Raw genomic sequence first — 7,489 nt, forward strand, 5'->3', positions numbered from 1 at the left:
CGAATAGGCAAAGAGTAAATGTCCTCCCACATCTCTCTCCCTGTTCCAAGGTGAGTTCCAGAAGGGTGGCATCTACCTAGTTTTTCTCTAGTCTCCACTTGTGGTTCTGTTCTTGGAAGAAAGCTCCTCCTCCCCTAACAAAAGTACACAAAAAGAACAACTTTGGGAGGCGGGTAATAGGGTGATGACTTTCACTGAGGGGCTCACCCTGCAGGGGTGGGCTTGTTTCAGCTTGGAACAGGCTCCTGAAGACACAAGGCCTTATCATTCCCTCCATGGAAGAAAGGAGGGAAAAAGAATCACCACCACCATCAGTTCTTACGCAGCTGTGTGGGAATTAGATTTGGGTCAGGGCATCCTTATAGATCTTCTCTGAGCTCTTGTTGCACAGACCCTGCAGAGCCTTCCCGACACCACTTCCCTCTAGATGTTCCCTGAAGAATACTGGGAACGGGTAAAACTCCGAGTCAAAACCGACAACCAGGCCTGGCTAGCACTCTGGGAGGCCGAGGTGGGTGGATCATTCAAAGTCAGGAGTTCGAGACCAGCCTGAGCAAGAGCGAGACCCCCCGTCTCTACTAAAAATAGAAAGAAATTAATCGGACAACTAAAAATATATAGAAAAAAATTAGCCGGGCATGGTGGCACAGGCCTGTAGTCCCAGCTACTCGGGAGCCTGAGGCAGGAGGATTGCTTGAGCCCAGGAGTTTGAGATTGCTGTGAGCTAGGCTGACGCCACGGCACTCTAGCTCTAGCGCGGGCAACAGAGTGAGACTCTGTCTCGGGGGGAAAAAAAAAACAAACACACACCGATAACCAAAATCGATAACCAAAATGCTCTCGGGGCTAGGCAGTCAGCCAGGAGGCCAGGTGAGACGTGGAGGGCGGAAAGGAGGAAGCAGCCGATACTCAATCCAGTCTCTCCTTGCTACACAGAAATGCAGGCACAGTGTTGACAGGGTATGGGTTTTTCTAAAGAAGCAGCAGTGGCGACACAGAAATGAAATTTATTGTAATGAACTGTGTGGGGGTCAACAAAACTCAGCAGGAACCAAGTTAGTCAATTTGTGCCCCAGCATTCCAGAGAGGCAAGTTCCAGTTAACTGTGTGACCCTGGGCAAGTCATGTCACCTCTCTGGGCCTGGGTCCTTCACCTGTCAAATCAGAGTAATAACTATCGCTACCTGGAGAATCTCTCAGGGTTGGGGTGAGAATTAGAACAAGGAGGTATGTCAAACTGCCAAGCTCAGTCGGGGGCTGGTGACCACCTAGTCTACCTGCCACAATCCCCCACTCCCAGATTTTCCAGCGGGCATGTCTTACGAGAACCTTCTGCCCCCATCCTCTGCGCAGGGGGCAGAGCCAGGGCTTCCAGGTATTCTTGAAAATGCTGAGGCTTTGTACTTGACCTGGCCGTTGGAAAGCTTGGAGGTGCCACACACCTGTGCCCTCTACCCTACATTTAATGAATTAACCGGGGCAGGGGCAACAGCTTCTAAGCGACTCTTCTGAGAAAACAGAACAAGAACAAAATCCCGATGGCTGAGAGGTCCCTAGCTTGGTCCTTCTTTACCGGCCTCCTCCCCAGCTAGGATGGAGTCTACCCCAATCCTCCTTCCCCTACTTGTCCTAGGTTTCTCACCAGGAGCACGCCCTGGGTCAGGGCCAAATTCCCAAAGGGGGTGATTTTGTTTCTTTAAGGAGAACTCCAACTGCCTCCCACCTCAGAAAGGGTGAATTCCAGCCAGTACCCAGCCCACGGACATCCATCCAAGCCAAACTGGACAAAGAGGTCCATAGCAGTGGTTTTATTTTAGAAAATAAGTGAAATTAAAAGCAAAGCAGAACGCGAAATGGGGGGAGGGGTAGGCTCTCCTGGTGTTGCGGGGAGCGGGGATGGCGGTGCATAAGGGCCAAGCTGCAGGCTGCCTAGCAGAGCTCTCTCCCCCAACGAGATTCAATTAATTGATAACAAGAGGCATCAAATTAATTTCTGGAGGATGTGAGATTCTGATGAAGGGAAATCTCGTCGATGGGGATCAGACGGGAAGGGGCGGGCAGTGCCCCCTTTAATCAGGTTCCACTGTTTAATTGGGAAGGAGGAGACTTGCATGAGTTGCAGGATCCCCTGCCCCCAAGCTCCACAGTGCCACTTCCGGGAAGGACCCACAGGGGCAGTAGGCTCCCCACACCGTCAGAGGGAAAAGAGTCTGCACTTGGGGCCTTCAGGTCTCTTCTCACCTGGCTGCCAGCTCATAGCTTCCAGATGCGGAGGCCAGGCAGAGGGGAGGGGCTGCAGTTGCTGTTTCACCAACTTCACATTTAGGAAAATCAAGTCCCTGAGAGAAGGTGGGTCATACCTAAAGCCACAGAGCAAGTTAGGAAGTTGGTAGTAGCGTGCTTACTGGGGCCTTTCATGATCTACCTGTCTGAGTCCAGACTCTGTATAGACCCAGACCCATGAAGTCAATCCTGAGCACAAGGGGTGTAGCACACAGCATGAGTGGCCCTCTCTGTGGCTAAAAAAGGCCGTGCTGTCCAAGCTGCCCCCTCTTCCAGCGTTGCCCGGATGGGTGCCCAGCTGCCGGTCCAAGCTGGCCCGAGGACGGCAGTCATTTTCTCAGCGTCTGGTGAGGGCTGACGAAAACACCTGGTGCTGCATCCCAGTGCTCAGGTCTCAGACATCAAAGAGCTTCCAGCACCTCACGCATGCCCTTGGGAGCTCAGGGAAGTGCCGGCTGGGAGGGTAACCCAAAGTGTCCTCAGCCGGAGAAGGGAGACAGGTAGCCCTGGCTCTCTGGGGAAAGAAATCCCAGAGGCTACCTAAAGGAGGAATCCTCTCAGTGGACCAACTCCACCCTCAACATTGGAAGCACCTCCAGCTCCGATCCAGAGATGTGGCCACCTCAAGATGCCTGCCATTTTGCTCCCCAAATGCATACAGCAGCTGCCTCTTGCTGGGTCTCCGCATCCTGACTCTCCCCCAAATTCTCCCCAGCTGCATCGTTTACTTCCAGGAGGTGGATGTGCATCTGCATGGAGAACTCTGGAAGGCAAGGAGGAGGTACACTGCTACCCTCCTTTAGACCAACTTCTTTAGGCCTGCCTGGGTCTCCTAGAAAGGTAGAAACTGCCTTCTAGAAATGTAAAGCCAGCTGGGGAATGGAATATTAGGGAGGCTGCTAGGGCCTGCCCCGCTGAGGAAAGGAGAACAGAAGCCCCCTTACCTGCCTACCTCCAGTTTCCCCTCACGTGGGAAGGCCCACCCAAGGACGCTCTCTGGGCAGCACAGGTGTCCTGTCTCACCTGGAGGTGTCAGGACCAGAGCCTGCCTCAGGTGGCCGGTACCCATAGGAAAGATCAGTGCTCCAGCCCTTGCTCAATTTCTGATTTTCTAAGTTGCAAGCGAGCCCCTCTCATTTCACCTCTTCTCCCAGTCCCGCCCCACACCCAGTGGGCGTTCCGTGATATTTGTAAAATGGATACAACTACTAAGTCACTGGCTCCACTCCCCAGTCAACCTGCCTTTGAGTTGCCATCATTTTGCACCCTCCTTCCTGCTAGCCAGAATCCTGAGTAACTTCCACCCCACCAGCCCTGCCTACCTGAACAAATACCCGAGGGTCTCTATTCTACACAGTCCACTCTGTTACTGTCTACAGAAAACCTACCATCCTGCCCCCACCCATGTACATGGTAGCCCAGGTCAGGTGCCATTGGAATTAACACAAGGGAGAAAGGAAACCCGTTTACCTCTGTCTTGTATGGCCAACTGACCCCACGCACTCTCCCAGCTGCTTGGGAACTACCACTTTTTCATGGCTTTTTACTTGTGACCAAGCTGTCCCTTCGGCCTAGAACTACTTCGTCCTCCCCACACAACCACTCACTCTCAGGCCTCAGATGTGGAGGCTCCAGCGGGGCACAGGATGAGGCCTAGGGAGGTGGCCAGAGCAGCTGGGTCCCAGGGCACAGGCCATACGGCTACCACCCAGACTACAATGAAGAAAGGTGCCAGGCTGTGCTGGAGGGAGAGCTGGGGAAAGACCTGGGGTCCTGGGACCGGGGATCAAGGCAAAGGAGGGCACCCACCAGGCCCAGGCCTGGCAAGCTCAGGTGACACCACTGCAGCGCTGACTCCACAGCTCAACACCCTGTGGCCCGGTTCATCTGTGTACCTCTGTGCTGGGAGCTCTTGCTTTCTAGCTCAGACAGGCGTGACCTGCGTCCACGCTCTGCAAGGGCCCAGGAACAACATCTCACAAGACCACCGCATCCAAAGCCACAAACTTCCGAGGAAAGAGTTCCCACTGTGATCCCAGCTTAGCGGAACCGGCAGTGAAGGTGTGTATTTCCACGGAGTATCCCGGAAGACAACACTGAAGACAGCCAACAACTTCAGGGTCAAGCGGAGCTTCTTTTTGCTTTTTCCAGATGATCCATTCAGTGGTAGGTCCCAAACCGGTCTGAGACTTGCTGCCAAATGTCTTCCATAAGGATGTGTAGGCTAGGGTTGCCAAACCCTAGAAATCTCCTTGTTTGGAGAGAGGGGGTACCAGTCATTTTTCCTCCTCTGAGTTCTGGGAAATTGTCTCTCCCATTTATATTTGTCTCCGTAAGCACCTTAGGAGTGCCTGGGGGACGCTCCAGGGTTGTACGCAGGTGGGAAATGCCAGGTTCCGAACCCTGAACCCCTACTCCCTTAAAGGGCAAACAGGAAAGGAAGATACAGCCTTCACCCGGAAGGAAGAGAGGGGCCTGGGCCTAGCTTGTGGAGTGGGGAGTGGCAGCTCCTCCCCTCCCTGCCTTTCTCCCTTCCCCACAGCAGACGCCCAGGCCCTGCTGGTTACACTGAGAGTCAGGAATCCCCCATCTTAGTGCCAGCTCTGCTACTAAGTAGCAGTGTATCCTCAGACAAGTTACTTCTCTCTCGGTTTCATTTTTCCACCCTATAAAAACGAAGGTTAATACTCCAGTATTTCCAGTATTCAGCCAACATGTGGCCTGGCAGTGCCGGTAAGCTAAAAATAAAAGCCACCCCTTGATCAGCAAGGACTACCACGCACCAGGCACTGTGCTAGGTACTTCGCATCTGCTGTCTCCTGCAACTCCCAAGCGGACTCTTTAAGGTGGGTATTATTGACCTACTTTACAGTGTAAGAAAATTGAGGTTCGAAGAGCTTAATTAAGTTCCCCAGAGTCCATCCCTACTGCCGAGTTCCAAAGCCTTTTCCACTCTGACACACGTTCTGCCCTGGAGAGGCCTGCGTTCCTTGCTCTGGGTTCCAGAGTTCTGGGGCTGAGTCTGAGGAAGCCATTTCAGCCAACGGAGCCTCAGAGTCCTGTCAAAAATAGTACCTATCCTGTCTTGGTCTGGGGAAGCTGGAAGGGTGGTAAGATCTCAAGGAAGGGAAACTGTGAGAAGCTTCTTGGATGGAAGAAATTATTATTTCACACAGTTCGGGCTATTAGGAAAGTAAAGACGTAAAGACACCATGCCTGCTTTGGATGGGAGTGGAGGGGCTTACAACCAGGCTGGAGAGACAGGAAACCGCCAAGGCAGTGGGGCAGTGCAAGGTTAAGATGTAGGAAAGGAGGGGGCAGCTCTCAGGCAAAGGCAGCTTCTTGGGGAGATGACCCGTTTCCTCCCTAGCACCTCAGATCTCTCCTCTGTACAGACACCCTGTCTCCACCCTTCTCCCCCTCACCTGATATCCTTCTCTGCTATACCAGCAATGGCAGACCCCAGCCTTCATCATACAGGTACCCCAGTACCCAGTCTGGGACCTGCCCAGACAGAGTAGGGGCTCAGCAAACATTTGGGGAATTACTGGATCAAAAGAAAGCTCCCCCCAAGGAAGAGGTGTGTTCTGAGTAGGGGCCCAGCAGGATATGCACATTCCTGGCAAGAAGGGACCTACCTGCCTACAACCAGAAAGAAGTTTTTGGCCAAAGGCAGAGGAAGGGGGATGGGGTATCTAGGTGTGAGGAGGGTACCTACACGGAAAGGAACAGGGGCAGGCCCCTTTACAAGCTGGGCCGAGCCTATCCTGCCCCAGGCATTCTCCAACATTGGTGTCAGGCCCTTCCCTCCCCAGGGCTCAGGGGTTCCCCAACTCCTTAACTTCTGGGAAGCCTGCCCAGGATTGGGAGGATAGAAAACCCCACCCAGGCACCCAGCACTTAGTGCCAAGAGAGAAGGTTCCTGTGTTCTCCCCCAACTTAGTGCCAAGGCTGGGGCCCAGGGTAAAGGAGGGCCTGAGGGTCTAGGAGGAGAGATCTGGATTTCACCCTGGGCCTGGGTGTGTGGTGGGGTGGAGGCACCCACAATGCCACCTCCTCCCCACGCCACCTTGCCCCACTGACTAGAGTGTGAGCCACGCCAGATGGGGAACCCCCAACTCACAGACTTTTGAAAGACTCAGATCTAAGGGCACCCTGGGAGCCAGCAAGCTGTCCAGGTGCACAGCCCAGCCCCTGTGCCCTCCCTTCAGCCACCAGGTAACAAAGAGCCCAGAACCCACGACAAGACAAAGTTTCTCAAGTTAAAAAAAAAAGCTTGCATACTTCCCCGCAGGGGTTTTCAGCAGAGGTTTTCCGAGGGAGGCCGGTGGCTACCCTTCAGGCAGCTCAGTCCAGCTAGGCCAGGCCTTCTGCCTCTGCCCCTACCGCCGGTTCACCGGGGGTCGGGGCCGGTTCAGTCAGGCCTCGCTAGAGGCCGTTCAGTCCCAGTTCTCCACGGAAAGCGCGCTTCTGGGTTCGGCGGTGGGACGTGTGTAGACTTTCCTGCAGCTACAGGCCAAACAGATAATCCCGCTGCTCCTTCTTTCTGAGTGGGAGAAGGGGCACTCGGGCCAAGCCTAGCAACTGTCCCCTTAAGCTGTGCTCCCGTGACCCTGAATCCCAGACCTGACACAGTTCAGCCAGGACGAATCCAGGCGAGTGCGTTGAAAGTGCGAGTGAAGATGCTGAAATTCAGGTAAAACCCGCATTGGCCAAAATGCTCCTGGGCTTTCTTGGGAACCGCCGATGTGGCAGCTTCAGACTCGGATTTGCTCCTCCAGGTCCTCCACTCCTATCCCCAGCTCTGGGCACCACGGTCAACCGGCAGGGACACCGGGCGCCCGAGTGCCAGACACGCGGGGATCTCCGGATACCTTAAAACTAGCCGCTGAGCGAGGAAACCGGCCACGAGGAGGGTGGTGAGAGAGGCCAGGGTGGAAACGGAGGAGCGGGGCGCTCTCCGGGCTCTGCGTTCCCGTATCCTTTTCCCCCAACCTAGAGAGTCGGGGTGGGTGGGAAGCGGGTGAGCCGCTGTGTTCGCGAGGTCGCCCCAGTTGGGGGAGAGAGGGGATCCGCCTCTGCCGGGCCTCTGCCTCAAAATCCGCGTCCCGCGAAACTGCACGGCTCTTTACCGGGCAGCCGGGACCCCAGATCGCTCGGGGTGCCTCGCATTCTAGCGCCACAGGCTCTGCTCTGGAGCAACCCA

The sequence above is a fragment of the Propithecus coquereli genome, unplaced genomic scaffold, assembly GCF_000956105.1.
Source record: "Propithecus coquereli isolate 6110/MARCELLA unplaced genomic scaffold, Pcoq_1.0 Scaffold158, whole genome shotgun sequence".
NCBI lineage: Eukaryota > Metazoa > Chordata > Mammalia > Primates > Indriidae > Propithecus > Propithecus coquereli.